Here is a 17,743-nt window from a genome sequence, read left to right as displayed (position 1 = left end):
CTACCAAATGCTCTTTTTTTTTTTTTTTTTTTTTTTTGAGACGGAGTCTCGCTCTGTCACCCAGGCTGGAGTGCAGTGGCGCGATCTCGGCTCACCTCCCGGGTTCAGGCCATTATCCTGCCTCAGACTCCCAAGTAGCTGGAACTACAGGCGCCCGTCACCACGCTCAGCTATTTTTTGTATTTTAGTAGAGACGGGGTTTCACTGCATTAGCCAGGATGGTCTCGATCTCCTGACCTCGTGATCTGTCCGCCTCAGCCTCCCAAAGTGCTGGGATTACAGGCGTGAGCCACCGTGCCCGGCCAAATGCTCTTTTTTGAAGTGCTGAACAATTAAGTGCCTCTGCTTTGCTAACAGCAGATACTGAAAATTTTTAAATCCCTAGGATTTCTCTGACCTTGGCTTATGCCTTAGTTTCTTTTCTGCATTTCCATGCCTAATCAAACCTTCTTGAATATTTCTACAGCACCCCTTGAATAAGTCTAACATATTCCTTCTATCCTACCTTAATATTTATCAGTCCTAGAAGAGCATGCACTCTTAGAAAATAAGAGCTTGATCTCTATTTACTTAACTTTTCAAGATATTGCTTTCAAGTTCTAGACAAATCAGTCTTAGAAACATTTATTAATAGCATAAAGATGATTTGATGATTAATGATCCGTATCAATATAACCACAATAAAATAATTTGAGTCATTACTAAGATACTAGTCCCATAAAGTGTCAACACAACCTCAACAACTGTTAAGCTGCTGTCTTCTGACCAAAAAATCTAGAGACATGTGGGACAGCCCTTTCCCTGGGTCATACCAGCCCTGCAGCCCCAGCACTCTCTATTACCAATCCTCTGAAATAAAGCAGGTCTATCTAAACAAAGACACAAACTAGCATTAATGTAATACATGTAACACTTAAACTGTCTTCATATCTGCCCTTTAGGGACTTGTAAAAATCTACAAATCTATATGAAAGGCAAAGTAGGAGCAACAGATTTTTTTTTAAGATTAGTTTACGTCTGTGAGGGAAGGGACAGAATTGGGAAAATACATATTTGATTTGTACATTCACCTCTAAATCACTGACATTATTTTTTACAATTTTCTTTAGGATCACTTTAGATCTCTGGCAGGGAGGGAGGAGTAACTGGAAAATAATTAACTTTGCAATAAACACATAGAGGTCACATACTATTTTATAATTATTTTAAGTTAACAAAAATTCTACATTGTGACATCAAGAATCAGAAAAAACTTTAACTTTTATGATTCAGGAAGTTTATGGATAAAGAGTAAAACAGAAATAAGTAAGAGAATATGTTTTTATCAAATTTAAAAGACCAGAATGAAAACATGGACTAGACACAAGAAAAAAAGTTGACATTTTGGGAAAGGAGTCTTAGAAAGTTCATGGCCAACATAAAAAAAAATTCTAAAGCTAATCACCACATAAAGTAGTTCTCAAGGCAAATAAATACTGTAGCAAATACAGAGATGATTCGGCTTTTAGCAGAGTAGATCTGTAGTGTCGTCTAACACTGACCTTACTCTGACCAAAAGATTCTTGCAATCCTGAAACTTCTAGAAAAATAATAAAAATGTCTGAAATATGCCAACTTCTCAAAAACAGTTTTTATTGATTTTAAAATGCTATTAAGGTATTCATTGTCACAGAAAACTACCACGCACAATTCCTAAATTACAATCTGTGAAATTTTTTTTCTTCAGAAAGACTCCACAATTAGAATCTGTTGAAATTTGTTGTAGAAAATTCTTTAAACCAAACATTTAAATCTAGGACTTCAATTTAATTTGTTCATTGAATCTATTTTTATGTGGCCCTTAAAAACATATCCAAAAAACCCATTGCTAATATAGCAACAAAAATACTTTGGGTTAAAAAAAAACTGTAAACTTTAGATATCAATATGAAAACATGTAGTACCCACTTGTTAGATTAAACAAAAGCACAGATATTGAATCTGCCCAGGAATTTGCTAAATGAAAATTCATCAGTTTTCCTTTTCTAAAATAATACGATTTCACAAGAGTAATCATCTAGCTTCGTACTAAAAAATACAGCCCCAACCTTGGTATTAAAATGCAGACTATATTACCAAATTAAATAAAGTGAAAAATCAAACCTGATACTTTAAGGAGATTCTATGTGTGTGGAGAGAGACTGCGCAGACAGGAAAGGTGTGGCAAGCTGCTGAACCAGAGGCAATGAATTCCTTCTGCTTGAAACCACTCACGCCTCTCACCCACCGAAGGATTTCTCCCAATACCAAAAGACAATGGTTAACACAGAGTATATCACATACAGCAATTTCCCTACCTACAAATATATGAGATACAAGAATAGAATGTTCACAAATAAACCAGTAATTTCTCCCATTTCAGTGATCAGTTTCCTCAGTGAGGCCTACAACACGACAGACAACTATCACAGGCCCCGATTCCCCGAATGCATAGAGCAGAGAAACGTAAATAGCGAAGTGGAGTGTATTGAGTTTACTCCAGGTGGGACGATCTGATACTAATAACACAGTTTCCATGTAACAGATTAGAAAAACCAAGGGTCTGCTGTTCTCAGTGGCTTTAGAGCTGCAGAGCTCCAGTGAGAAAATGAGACTGATTCAAGCTTTTGTTTGGAATATTTAAGTTTATAGAGTGCTGAGGTCAACAGCCCTCCGGCTCCAATGGGCCTCGAGCAATTAAATAACACCGTATCAGAATGTCAAATAAGGGACCTGCTGATATGCTAGGAAAGGACTATAAATCCGCATTTAGATTGTGGCATTCCAGGGTTCTTTTCCTGTCAGAATATCTCTTCCTTTACTTGGAAAGAAAAAAAAAAGATTAAAGGGGAAATTTTCAAAAGCTACTGCTCCAAGCATCCATTAATAATGAGCCAGCTCAGAAGTAAATGTATGGCAGTTGCGGATTATTTATTCTTTACTGATTGCTGTTATTGACAGCTATTAATATATGCTCTCCCTCATACTTTTGATTAAATTTATACACCTAAGTCATATTCCACTGAACATGTAATTTATTACATCACAAATCTCAAGTTTGTTTAGGGTTCCTACAATAATTCCCTGTAACCCCCTTATTAAAACTACCCAGTTTCTCTAAAGAAATTAAAACATATTATCTTAGCTCTCACTATAGGATATTCCTCCCCTCCAACGGCACAAAAAAAAAAAAGAATTATTGTGAATTTTCCTGCATGAAGTAACTCCATCCAATCAAAGCACTCTTGAATTAAAATGTTAATTTCCTTTCCTTATTTTTAAGACTAATTGCCAAGAAATACAAATGTAAAAATCTGGGGGCAGGTCAGAATACAAGAGTTTTCCAATCAGTCCTTGCTCTCTGATGAGAACTATGCTTCAGATTCAAGGCCATTATTACCTCCTGCAAAATAGTATTAAAGTAACAGAAGTTTCCATGAAAGATTCCTTTCTGACATTTTCCCTACATTAGATGTATAAAAACTTTAACTTATAAAAGGAAAATTAAATCAAAATCTTGACTAACACTCAAATGCCAAGCTTCTAACTCAGACAAAATTTCTAAAGCAAGATGCCATATGATAGCTCATTTCACAATTCCCAAAACAAAATGAATCCTCAGTTGACCCCTGTGTACCGTTTTTCCACTGGATTTGCCAATGCAGATGTTACTTTTAAAATTAAGAGATGTCTAGGAATCCTGCAAAAGATTTGTGAATTTCCTGAAAAGCGGAAGAACGCTACAGCAGCACAGACAGGGTAGTGGTCCTGGCACCAAAGTCTTCACGTCTCACAGGAAGACTCTCTGAGCAACAGGAGCATCTTACAAGGAGCTGCTCGGAGCTCTTCTCATCTTCCATACAACCTGCACATAAATGATGGGGAGGCTTCCTGAATTCACAGGTGAACAACCTAAAGCAAAACTGGAAGTCATAACAGATAAAATGACAACTCAAACTCTTTTGCTATGGTGTCAGGCACACATATTACTGCAAGATTCTACAGGTCTTCTCCGAAGATTTTATTAAGTTTTTTTTTTAATTTTGGTAGAAAGTGACTTTTCTATTTTAAATAATTTGAGATTTGGGATTTACTCTCTAAATATGTTACTACTTCTCACAAGCACTTAAAAATAATGGCAATGCCTACTGTTTGCAGAGCAAAGTGTGTACACTATTCTACAGTTTAAGAGGCCCTTTAAACTACACACACAAGCTTCTTTTTGGAAAAAAAAAATGTAATTTCCTCAAAATAAATCATTAGTTCTTGTTTCAAGGTAAAGAGAAATAAATGCCTAACCATTTATGATTTAAAAAAAAGATGAAAGACTGTCTTTTGATGTTTGTCTGTTTTAGTCTGCAAAACAGTGCAACTCAAGTGAGCATCAGTGCAGAGCAAGGACAGAACAGATGGGCAGTTCTAGGGGGCTCTTGAGTTCCAGGTTAAATCTAAACATGACCTTGTGGTAGAGTTCCCAGATACCGTGTGAGGAGTTACTATCCTATTCCACACCCTGTTCCAAAAAGTCTGTGGAGAAAGATGGAAGAAGAATGACTGAGAAGCAGAGCCTATGATCACCTGTAAGAGGAGCCTGGTTTCATGGCAGTCCATTAGGAAGGCAGCTTTAGCACCTGGAATGGGCAATCAGGAGTTCTGGACTAAGAGGGCACCATCGACAAGAAAAATTGAATATTTTAGGAAGATTAAGTTGACAGAAAAGAATAAGGAAGTAGGTAAGGAGAGGGCAGCCAGAAAGACTGGGGCCGGGCAAGTCGGTTCAGAATCCAAGAGAACAGGCAATTAGGGTTTGAACTGCAGTCAAGAGCTGAAACAAAAAATATGATTGACACTGCAGAGGGAAGGAATGGGCAGAATGTTAGCTAACTGAACAGGAGGCAAAAAAGAAATGGCAAAGATGAGTCCCAAAATTGGAATGTGAGTGACAACAGGAATGGTGGTTTGAATATATTTTAAAGACAGAGCAGTCAGGAGTAGGGACAATATTTAAGTAAAAGGTGGTGAGCTCCATTTTTTTTTTTTTTTGAGATGGAGTCTCGCTCTGTCTCCCAGGCTGGAGTGCAGTGGCGCGATCTCAACTCACTGCAACCTCCGCCTCCCAGGTTCAAGCAATTCTTCTGCCTCAGCCTCCCAAGCAGCTGGGATTACAGGTGTCCACCACCACACCTGGCTAATTTTTGCATTTTTAGTAGAGATGGGGTTTCGCCATGTTGGCCAGGCTGGTCTCGAACTCCTGACCTCGTGATCCACCAGCCTCGGCCTCCCAAAGTGCTGGGATTACAGGCATGAGCCACCATGCCTGGCCAGTGAGCTCCATTTTACTGACTCTAAGGAGATGCCCGACCTTCCCGGGAAAAGTACATCAGTCTCAAGCGGAACAACAGGTCCAAGCACAAACAGGCCATCAACATCGGGATGGAGATTCAGAAGTCCCAGGTGGGTGCCTCAGGAAAGGAAATTGCCAAGTGGAAAAATATCCACAGAGGAGGGTAGACGGTGCAGGATGTGGCTTTGTGAAAGGCATGGAAGGAGCTAGAAAAAATAGTGGCCCCTTCCACCAAGTTCTATAAGAGTGGAGGGAAGGTCAAAATGCCTAAGGACTCAATAGATAACTGGGAAGGCTTTTCTCTCAACAATAACTGCCATGTTATTTCACAACACTCGCTGTATTAGCAGAAATATCTAAGAAAAAAATGTTACTAATGTTCTTGAAAAACCTAAAGTATCTCAAATTGCCTGCCTATTCTTTATTCATCTCAAACCATCCCGATGAAAAAGACTAATCATAGTCTTCACTTTACAAATAGGAAGAGACAACAGGGGACAAGTGACCTACCTACCCCCACCACAGCTAAAAATCACTCGTACTCCATTCTTGATCTGTGATACTGTCATTCTGTACATTGAGGTAGGGCTCCATTAAATTACTCGAGAGTGCATTCATGTATTTATCTCCCCAAGCAGGTGAGCTGACCTGCCGTCTAACAAGTGGTAACAGAACTTCACAATTGAGAATCTAAATTTACCCCAAGAGCCATCCTCTTGAAAACTCCTACTTTCAGATGTACTGTAAAACTAAGTCTTTCAGAATTATAGCAAAGTCCCTAAAAAATAAGCCTCACAGAGTGAGGGACATTTAGAATGTCACTTTTACACTGATACTCCAATTTATATTTAATTTACATTCTCTTAACAAGGTCTTGGCCAATGTGCAGGATTCATACTGAAGTATATAAGGGTTTAGTGAATCTTACATGGCATCATTTAAATTATGTGAAAGTGCCATGGAATTATCCCACCAGAGTTTAACATAGGTCTTAGTAGAACTACATATAAGCACATATAAAATGTGTGGGTTTTACCAATTTCCAGACAGACTGCCCCCTATAATCAAACTAACAGTTGCACTTAGCTTTACATATTTCAGACAAGCTGTGCCAAGAAGTAATTCAGCTCTTTCAAAGCAAAACCCAGAGTATGATTTATTGCAAGAGCTACAAAATATTCTTTTCACCAAAATGGCTGGAAAATAATAAGTATTCAGTAAAATCTCCTTTATTGCATGTTCCAAAGGACTAATAAATGAAAACACAGTATAGGCATGACATGAACCAAGACTCTAAGAATAAATACTATACAGTACTAAGAAAAATATTGTAAGCATATTTCATTCCAAATGAGCCAGATTTACTACATACAATAACTCTAATTCATGCCTCAGGAAGGTGGGGGTAGGGAATGAAAGGCATTTAAGAAAGAATATTTAAACGACACATGCATTCATTCCAGTGAAATTATACAGATGTTCTGTAATTCAGAAAACCACCTCTACCAAATGTGGCTCCAAAAGCACATCTCTTTTCACATGTTTTATTTATCAATACATTCTGACTAAAGATTACGTATGCCACAATAAAAATTCAATCAATACTATCTACACTTAGAAAGATTACAAATAAGGATTTGGCAACTTATACTTTTCCCCCTAGAGGAAAGCTGCATTAATGCTGCATGTTTTCCACAAAGATCAATGAACTATCTTTAAATTATAATGTATTAAGTTAAAGTTAGGTAAGCACTTCAAAAGTAAGCCTTATTGCCTCAGGGCAAATTCACCGTTTCTGTGCATAACATCAAATTGGTTGTTTTCAAAAAAACAGGTTTCGGGAAAACTACAGCACAGCCTCTACCATCAATCTTCAAGGGGTTGCTGGACCAAGTTGCTTTTCTAGAATACAGTTGTTTCTGCGCTGTTCAGCATAATGGTCTATATGCTTAAATTATTTACCACGCATCAACTGTATGCAAATTTATTCAAATTTCATAATTTAATCTGCATACTAAGAATGCTGATTCCACGTCATGAAAACTCCTTTATGATCTCCAGGATACCTCACATTGCTTTACCTCATGCCACAAAACTGACGCCGAAGCAAAAGTGCTGAAACTGACCATTCAATAAGGTCACAAAACCAAAGGTGGAAAGGAACGTGGACAGACCTGGAAGTCCATTTCTTGGCTTCAAGGTGTAAAACATCTAGTCTATCCTTACAGTTCTTAAAGAAATTCAATAATCTGTTTCAATAATTCAACCATACAGTTAGATGAACCTTCCTTCACTGCAGCGGTTCAGGTGCTATTGGAAATGTCTGGAGATTTTATTGGCTGTCACACTGGAAGGAGGGGCTACTGGCATCTCCTTGATAGAGGACAGGGATGCTGCTAAACATCCTACAGTGTACAGGATAGTCCTCCACAATAGAGAATTATCTAACCCAAATGTCAGTAAGTGCAGAGGTTGAGAAACCCTGCTTTAATGGAAGCTAAGTATTGTTTTCAGTAATGGAGTCTACAGCTTTCAGACACTCCATGAAGGTGGTTTTTACAGCTCTAACTAGAAACTTGTAGCTCCAAAAATAGAGAGATGGACCACCACCCCAGGTCTCTAACCAAATGTTGTAACGATAGGTGACAGCATAGCTGATGATCAGCGCACAAAGCATGAAGCCCTAGACACAGGGCGGCAGTTATCTGTGGTAAGGACAGTCAGGTGATGTCCTTCATCATCTGGAAACTCCCTTAGCTACCCATCGTCATGCAAGTTTGACGATTTTCCCCCAACCATCAACCTCCTCCTCTTCCACTCCCCATTATGGAGTTTTCTGGTAGAAGTCTGCTGTTTTGGTTTTTTTTTTCTGCATGAGTATTAAAAATAACATGAAAAGCTACTCAGAAGGCATGAAAATAGTAAATAACCTAAGGTGCTTTCCATCCTGGAAAGTCTATGATTTAACAGGACTTAAAAAGGGTTTGTAAATCAGGTTTGGAACTTGAAAAGAGACAGGCTGCTTAAAGAAACAGTCCCATGAATAAATAAACATCTAACGTAAAATAATCATCAAAAGAATATGTGCAGATATATGTACATCACTGTACAGCCACAGCCGAGAACGGAAGAAAGGAAGCTGAAATTGAGTGTTACTTCTTAAGACTGCACCAGCAAGAAAAATGCGTATTTAGATGCTAAAAAGCAGAATTTACATTTTTCACTGTAATCTCAAAAGATTACAGAACTTTAAAACTCACAACTTTAAAAAAACTTTCAAACAAATCTTAATGAAAAGAAAACTCAGGCTTGAGAAACCTTACAGATCAATATGGACTTGATTGATAACTTATGGCCCATCCACATATTAAATAGCCATTAAACATAATATTGACTAGTTAGTGGTATGGATACATGCTCACCGTATCATAAGGCAAGACAGGTCGCAAACAATATATACACTATATTATCAATCCTGTATAAAATGTAAATATATATATATGTGAATGAATTGTAAAATAAGGAAAGAAATACGCATATCCACACCAAGAGAGACAGGAAGATCTGCCAAACGTTAACAATGGTTATCTGAAGAGGGGAAGGATATGCCCAATTTCTGTTTCTTCTTTGTGCTTTTCTCTACTTTCCAATTTTCTACAGTGAGAATCTTTTGTTATGTTTTGTACTTACAAAACTAATACATTCTTACAGATTTAAACTGTACTGTTTCAGGCCCTGTCCACAAAATAAGGAAAAAAGAAACCTGAACATACCAACCTTTCAATTAAAGAAACCACCTTCAGAATCAACAAAAGCACACATTTACTGAGCAGTATTATCACGTTCTGGCACTTTTCTAAGCACTTAAAATGTATTAACTTACTTCAATCAAACCAAAATAGATGTGTTGAGTAAAAAGAGCCCTGGAATCACAGAAAATGTAAATGAGTTTTAGTTCCACTATGAATTTTGATTTGTTTCCATAGCTCGAAATGAGGGAGTTTAATAAAAATGATCTTTCAAGGTCATCTCAAGGCTAAACTAAGATTCTACGTGTAAAAATTTGACCAATAAATGTTAGTCCGGAAGCCTCTAGAGTGATGGGGCAGCTTGGACCATCTCAAAAACACAGAACCCTACTAAAAAAGAACGCATGACTGTGTGTCTCAGTTCCTCCTCCTTAATATATGTAAATTTCCTATCATGTTTTTTTTAAAAAGGCCTACATTTTTCTAATACTTGGACACAACTGATCAAACCAAGGCGAAGTCTGTACCACTGTAAAAGAAATCATTGAAGGGTTCCATTTGTTGTTAAAAGTTTCGGTCACTTTTAATAAACCTGGAGTAAACAAAAACTTAAACATTTTAGTCGAGTTCTGGGGTAAAAATGATTGTTCTAGTGTCTGGTTAAAGGGATCTAAGGACCTACTGGGATTCAGCAAAAGACGTTCCACGTCTCAAATACACCCAAAATCTCAATGCAACACTAAAAGAAAAGTGAGGGGCCAGCACGAAATTTCTGTTAGGGGAAATTTCAGCTGCGTAGTTAAGGAAATCAGGACTTCCCGGTTAACTGTGGGGTCTTTGCCGCAGCTCTACAAGCCCGGAGGGTCGGTGGCTCACGCGTGGATCGAAGGAACCACGAAGGTTTGGGGAATAACACTGACCTGTTAGGTTTACTTCATGTCTCACTTGCCACCATCAAAAGAGGTTCATTGATAGCTTTATTAGCAAAATTAATAACATAGAGTTGCACGTCTGTAACACACACACACGCGCACACACACCCGTGGGTCTATGGGAACATTGAGGGAGACAATCTCCAGGTTAAAACCACACAAAAACTATTTGGGAAACACAAAGACGCAAGACACAAAACAAATTAGGAGTGCAAATGTGCAAGACACACTCAGTGGGAACACAAAAGAGAAAAGCACAGCGGCTTGACAATTGGGACGGCGCCCGGCCCCACGTGGGGTCCCAGGTGGCCCCGCCGCCGCCCGCACCCGGCCAGTCCCTGCAGCCCGCACGCGTCCCCCGCGGGGCGCGCGGCTCTTCACGGCGACAAAGCGAATCCCGAACTTCGCCGCGGGGACCCCACGGCCGACAGGGAGGAGCCCGGCGCCGCCACCCACCCGCGGGGCCACCAACCCGGAGGCCCGCGCCTCGTCCCGGGGCCCCTAGCGCGCCCAAGACCTCTGAGGGGGCGCGTCCGCCGGCCCGGCCATCCCTGCGGCGCCTCGTCCCCAGCGTGTCGCCTCCGCCGTCGCCGCCGCGCTCCTCGGGGGGAGGGACCAGCGTCCCGGCGCCAGCCCAGAGGCCGCCCACCCGCGCCGCTCCTTACCCGCGCCCGCCGCGCCCGCGCCTCAGAGCTCCGAGGGCCGCCGCCACCGCCGCTGTTCCGCCGGCCCCGGCGCCCGCGGCCGCGCCGCCGCCATCTTGGCTCCAGTCGGAAGTGACGTCGGGCGGCGAGGCAGTGGCCTGCGGGGCTGCGGGGCTCCGGGACCCCCGGTCTCCCCACGATCCCGGAGCCCGGCCCTTGACCCTGCTCCGTCGCCCAGTGGCCACCACCCAGCCGCCCCTCGTAGGTCACCACGGATCCCATGTCGGCGCCTCGGGAAGGAGCCCCGGCGGCTGGCGTCGCGGCAGGTCCGACCGCACCCTAGGGCTAGGATCCTGCGTGGTTCAAACGTTCTCAAAGAATCAAAAAGACTGGAGGAGGTGTTGAGGGGGCATGTCTGTCGTTGGAGGTCATTAAATATCTGGCAAATACATAAACGTAGACCTTATACTTCGCTGGTGTCAGAAGGACCAGTACACCCTCGCCCAAAAAGATCCAACTCCAGGCAGGCAGACGCAGCTGCTGGGTTTATTTGCTGCCCTAGTACCCAGGGGCAGTGACCGACGCTGCCCTGTGCCCGCGCTGTTCCAGTGCAGCGCCTCTGAGAGCGCGGTAGTAGCCCTGCCCTTAAGGAGCTTACTGTTCCCAAGCGGGCAAACAAATGGACTGCAGAGACGACGACTCATAGATGTTCTGGTGAAGATGAACTGGGTGGAACTGGAGATGGCTCTTCCACATCCAAGGGTAGAGGCCTAGCACTTGGTTGAAAATGAGTTGAGTCGGGGAGAAGCACAGGCTGGAGATGAGCTGGAAAGTTGGGATTTGTCGTTATAGATGGTGCCTGGAGGCTTGAGCACTTCAAGATAAAGTAATCCTCTGAGAATGAAGTCAGGAAGAATCCCAATGTGATGGCTACGTTGGCCCTCTGCAGAATGCACCCAGTCGAAAAACAGGATATTAAGGGCAGGTGCGCTTCCAAAAATTATGAACGATCATTTATGTAACAGGTTTAATCTTAAGAAAACGTGTTGGCCGGGCGCGGTGGCTGACGCCTGTAATCCCAGCACTTTGGGAGGCCGAGGAGGGTGGATCACGAGGTCAGGAGATCGAGACCATCCTGGCTAACACGGTGAAACCCCGTCTCTACTAAAAATACAAAAAGTTAGCCGGGCATGGTGGCAGGTGGCTGTAGTCCCAGCTACTCTGGAGGCTGAGGCAGGAGAGTGGCGGGAACCCGGGAGGTGGAGCTGGCAGTGAGCCGAGATCGCCCCACTGCTCTCCAGCCTGGGTGACAGAGCGAGACTCTGTCTCAAAAAAAAAAAAAAGAATAAGGCTATAGCTGATGATCTAGTCAGTTATAGTAAACAAATGAAGATCACCTCATCAGAGTACATTTTATTAAGGCCTTGAGAAGTGACAGGGCATAAGAAAATAAGGAAAAAAAGGAAATCACACCTCAACGGTTTGCTTATTTCTTCCGCTATTCAAGGAAAAGAGACCCTAGATCTGGGAGATACCATGTGCCTGTCATCAAAGTAGTATTCTCTGTTGTGGAGCAAAGTCATCAGACTTCTGCATCCCTTACCTAGATTAATACCTTACAACTGGATCCATGCATCGAAATTATCTGGGGTATCTATAAAGAAAATAGGGAGACCCCACTCTTCCATCCACCATCAAAACACTGACATAGAAATCAACATTTTAAGAGAAAAGCTATGGGCCACCTGGCATTCAATAGAATGCAAAAGGAAAATAAAGGACGTTAAATCGGAAGTGGCACAGTGAACCAGAATGGATACTAGATGGTTGGTTAACAGAGTAGCCAGTGTTTGTCTTTCCGGTTATTAATTCATTAATCCAAAGTGACTGGCTATATTACTTTCCTGTGGCTGCTGTAACAAATTATCCCAACCCTGACAACAGAAGTTTATTCTGTCACAACTCTAGAGGCTAGAAGTCCAAAATCAGTATCGCTAGGCCAAAATTAAGGTGGCAGCAGGGCCAGGCTCCCTCTGGAGTCTCTAGCAGAAAATTGCTCCTTCCCTTTTCCAGCTTCTGGTGGCTGCCAGCATGCCTTGGCTTGTGACTGCATCAGTCTATCTTCAAAGCCACTATCTTCAAATCTCTGTCTCCATCTTCATATCATCTTCTCCTCTGTATGTGGTGAAATTCCCTCTGCCTCCCTCTCATAATGATACATGTGATTTAGGACCCACCCGGATAATCTGGCCATCTCAAGATCCTTCACTTAATCACATCTGCAAGACTACACATGAGGTAGCATTTGCAGATTCTGGACGTTAGGGATATGGACTTAGGTATGGGGCCATTATTTAGCCTACCACACTGGGTGTCTCCTCAGTGTTTCTGAGCTCCCCCCACCCTTAATCAGCCATCGTGTGGTTTTTATCTGTGTATTTCTTGAACATATGTCTATTTTTCAACCTCTGCTATTTCTCAGGGTAAATAATTAAATATAATTTGTTTAATCCAAAAAAGATCAGAGCCATCAAGAATACAATAATTTAACAAGCACTTATTATCCATGTGATATGTTAAATATCACTCTTTTGCTGCTTTGAAAGGTAAAATGTATTGTTTGGCCTACCACGCTGGGTGTCTCCTCAGTGTTTCTGAGGTCCCCCCACCCTTAATCAGCCATTGTGCGGTTTTTATCTGTGTATTTCTTGAACATATGTCTATTTTTCAACCTGTGCTATTTCTCAGGGTAAATAATTATCTATAATTTATGTAATCCATAAAAGATGAGAGCCATCAAGAATGCAATTTAATGAGCACTTATTATCCATGTGATATGTTAAATATCACTCTTTTGCCCCTTTGAGAAGGTGAAATGTATTGCGGGCTGTTTCTGTATGGAGATGGAAGTATAAAAATATACTCTTTATCCAAGTCAACAACATTAATGAAACTCCACTCTACCCCGGTACACCTGGTACCGGTTCTGGCCGGTTATGTACCTTGCTGCGGCAGTACCATTATGGAAGACATGATCATCATTCACCACAACATCCCACTACCCAGAAGAGTGTCTGGCACACGATAAATGCTAAATAGATATTTTTAATTGGAAAAAAGTCTTCTCCATGGACCTCTCAGTGTGGATGTATTACAACACATCTATGTTGTAGACCGCACCTTATGCATGTAAATGACAGTATATTGTTCATATTAGTATAATAGGAACCACAGCACTCCTGCCCTGCATAGCAGCTGGAATGCCTGTAGCGCTTCCAAAAAGATTGCAGATCTTACAGCTGAGATCCAAGAGTTTACAGTACATTGCCAATGAGAATGTAAGTGGACTTCAAATTCCCTGAATGATAACAATACTTATTCTCTGCTGGGCTCTATTCTAGGTATTTTACATGCACTCTCTCACTCATCCTCATAACCTGTGTGATAAGCACTATCCTCATTTGCAGCTGAGGATACTGAAGCTAGGAAGGGTTCAAGGACCTGCCTTGGCCGGGCACAGTGGCTTATGCCCATAATCCCGGCACTTTGGGGGGCCGAGGTGGGTGGATCACTTGAGGTCACGAGTTGGAGACTAGCCTGGCCAACATGGTGAAACCCCGTCTCTACTAAAAATACAAAAAAATTAGCCAGGAGTGGTGGCGCACACCTGTAATCCCAGCTACTCGGGAGGCTGAGATAGGAGAAGTGCTGGAACCTGGGAGGTGGAGGTTGCAGTGAGCTGAGATCGTGCCATTGCACTCCAGCCTGGGAGACAGAGCGAGGCTTTGTCTCAAAAAAAAAAAAAAAAAAAAAAAAAAAAAAAAAAAAAAAACTTGCCTTGTTAGTAATACAACCAAGCTAATAGGGTAGTTTGGCAGGACACACAGCCACTTCCCTCTCAGCTTAGGAAGGCCGTCATGAGAACAGGACTAGATCTGCAAGGCAAGAGAAGGACAATTTAAGATGGAAAAAAAATAATAGAATCGGGTTTTGAACCTAGACCATTTAGCTCTCTAGTAAGCAACCTCCCCACCCCCAGAGCATGCATGCACACAGACAAGCCTGAGAGCTAGACCAGGAACTGTCACACACAACCATGCTACTACACGTGCCTAACTTTAGTCATTCCTCCACCAACATACTCAGGGTAGGGGCTGGGAAGGATTTTGTTTACATTTTTTTTTTATTCATTGCCAGAATTATTAGAAAACATTGGATGCATAAAGCCACCATTCTAAATCCTGTCCCTGGACTGTCAGGCAAGAACAGCTATTAAAAGATCATAGGCATGGGCAGAGGAAGAGAATCCAGTGCAGCTGAATCAAATGAACTCACCTTTTGTTCAGATAACACATCGCTTACCTTTAACAACAAAAAAAAAGAGACCCTTTTCTTGTGACTGCAAATCATGTTCCATGAGATCCAGCGTCTCTTCTCTGTTACATCACCTCACTCTCCCCACCCGCCATCCCTCTGCCACGTCATTTACCTGAGCAAGGAATGGCATCCAAGCAAGCACGCCAGCAACTAAAAGATCTGAAGCTTACACTCTTCACGCCTGAAGTCCAGACATAGCAACTCTGGGGACTAAAGATACATCTTATCGCGTCATAGGCACTTTTGGCTGCGTAGTTTCTGTGAGAAAAACCCCGCAGCCTCAAAATGTATAGGCAGATCTTGGCAGTGGTGAAATGTAGTTATGTGAGAAAGGGAAAGGGGGTGACCTTTACTGAGCCCCAAGTCTGAGCCGGCACTTTATACTACGTTGTCTTTTCATCACCTCGACAGCAACAACAGCTGCTAATTTTGCAGATGAAGAAACTGAAGCTCAGATTGTTGAGAGACATAGCTGGCCAGAATGAGAAGCAGGATTCAAGGACTTGTCTGATGTCAAAGTCCATGATGAATCGCTGTTCATTCTGCTTCAGGTCATCAAGATGCTCTTAGGAACTAGGGGCAAAGACGCCACCCCTGTCCTCCAAGAACTTAGGATCCAGTGGAGGAGACAGGACTTGCAAAGCGTGCTAGCCCTAGTGTGAAACCAGAACCGCATTCCTGTGCTCCCAGCATGCTCCGTGATGGCTCGCTCCCCACACCTTTTTCCTTTTCAGTATTACTCTTCAGAAAAAAAAAAAAAAAAAAAAAGGCCAGGTACAGTGGCTCACGCCTGTAATCCCAGCACTTTGGGAGGCCGAGGTAGGCAGATCATGAGGTCAGGAGATCGAGATCATCCTGGCTAACACGGTGAAACCTCGTCTCTACTAAAAATACAAAAAATTAGCTGGGCATGGTGGCGGGTGCCTGTAGTCCCAGCTACTCAGGAGGGTAAGGCAGGAGAATGGTGTGAACCCAGGAGGCGGAGCTTGCAGTGAGCCAAGATTGCACCACTGCACTCCAGCCTGGGCGACAGAGCGAGACTCCATCTCAAAAAGAAAAAAAGAAAACTGACTTGAAGATGTTAAAATTTCTTCTTTTTCTTTTTTGAGACAGAGTCTCACTCTGTCATTCTGTCACCCGGGCTAGAGTGCAGGAGTGCAGTAGTGCAATCACAGCTCACTGCATCCTTGACCTCCTAGGCTCAAGCAGTCCTCCTGCCTACAGAGTAGCTGCGACCACAGGCACATGCCACCATGCCCGGGTAATTTTTGTATTTTTAGTAGAGATGAATTTTTGCCATGTTGCCCAGGCTGGTCTCAAACTTCTGGGCTCAAGTGATCCGCCTGCCTCGGCCTCCCAAAGTGCTGGAATTACAGGCATGAGCCACCACATCCGGCCCAAGATGCTAAAATTTCTAACCAATTGAAATATGTGCCTCTAGAGATAACTTCACTCCATTCTACAAAAAAAATCCAGAGTACTGTTTCTAGGTTTTTCCATTGTATTTCTTATATCACATTTTTTAAAACCAGACATGTTAATAAATTAGGTGAAAAGTTCAGAATTTCCCAAACAGATGTCACTCCTTTCAAAACTTTTAGTGTAACAAGCTCAAAGGCCCATGTAGTTTGTTCCAGAGAATACAAACGGAAGTTTAAGCCTTCCTTGAAGGCAGAATGCATTCACTAATACACCACCCTGAGAGCATGAATAAAACATACATTGACAGCAAAGACATAAAGTGAAAATATTTTTCAGCTGGAAATAGCAAGCAGTATGAGAAGGAATAGAAAATAAATCAGATCCAGAAATGAGCAGATTGCACTGAGATAGTAGAACCCTAAGCCTGGATTTGTTTCCCCAGATTCGAAGCTGTAGTGTGTTGCCTTACAGGGGCGTCTGTAGATGAGATGACCCGTCCTACCCACCCAGTCAGTGCTCACTCATCACCCAGGTGAATCATCTCTTACCCTGGATCTGTGCTTCTCACCATCCCCGTCTGCATTCTAGAAATGCCGTGCTCTCCATTTTTCTTCACCCCACTTTCTAAGATTCACTCCTCACCCCTTCTCTCCTGCATCCAAATTTTGCCTTTCCTCAGAAGCCAGCTTTTTGATGAAATCTTCCCATGGTTGAATTAGTTTCCTAAGGCTGCTGTAACCAAGTGCCACAAAACAAATTCAGTGGTTTAAAACAGGGGTCCTCAACCCCCAGGCCACAAACCAATACCCTGTTAGGAACTGGGCGACACAGCAGGATGTGGACAGCAGGTGAGTCAGGGAAGCTTAATCTGTATTTATAAAGCTGCTCCCCATCACTGGCATTACCACCTGAGCTCCGCCTCCTGTCAGATCAGTGGCAGCATTAGATTCTCACAGGAGCGAGAACCCTATTTTGAGCTGTGCATGCAAGGGATCTAGGTTGCGTGCTCCTTATGAGAATCTAATGCCTGATGATCTGTCACCGTCTCCCATCACCCCTAGATGGGACCATCTAGTTGCAGGAAAACAAGCTTAGGGCTCCCACTGATTGTTTTATGTTGGTGCAAAAGTAATTGTGGTTTTCGCTATCTTTTTAATGGCAAAAACCACAATTACTTTTGCACCAGCCTAACACATTATGGTGAGTTGTATAATTATTTCATTATATATTATAATGTAATAATAATAGAAATAAAGT

At 42.2% G+C, this 17,743-nt stretch overlaps 1 protein-coding gene and 1 non-coding gene across 4 annotated transcripts in view; one reads left to right on the top strand and one right to left on the bottom strand.

The window, feature by feature from the left end:
- PRDM2 (PR/SET domain 2) overlaps positions 1 to 10,052 on the bottom strand; it is a 124,145-nt gene extending 114,093 nt beyond the window's left edge. For 2 of the 3 annotated variants that reach the window (XM_030805232.1, XM_030805237.1), the window contains exon 1: positions 10,032 to 10,050. The gene's annotated coding sequence lies outside the window, so the exon portion shown is untranslated. Of the gene's footprint in view, positions 1 to 10,031 lie in introns of all 3 variants that reach the window. The other variant, XM_030805243.1, reaches the window with a different exon arrangement.
- Positions 10,053 to 14,520: 4,468 nt separating this feature from the next.
- On the top strand, positions 14,521 to 14,645 carry LOC115833118. The gene has a single exon (XR_004028559.1).
- The last annotated feature ends 3,098 nt before the right edge of the window (positions 14,646 to 17,743 follow it).

The sequence above is a fragment of the Nomascus leucogenys genome, chromosome 24, assembly GCF_006542625.1.
Source record: "Nomascus leucogenys isolate Asia chromosome 24, Asia_NLE_v1, whole genome shotgun sequence".
Taxonomy (NCBI): domain Eukaryota; kingdom Metazoa; phylum Chordata; class Mammalia; order Primates; family Hylobatidae; genus Nomascus; species Nomascus leucogenys.
Note: the sequence above shows the minus strand (reverse complement) of the source record. Positions and strands in the feature narration are given on the sequence as shown.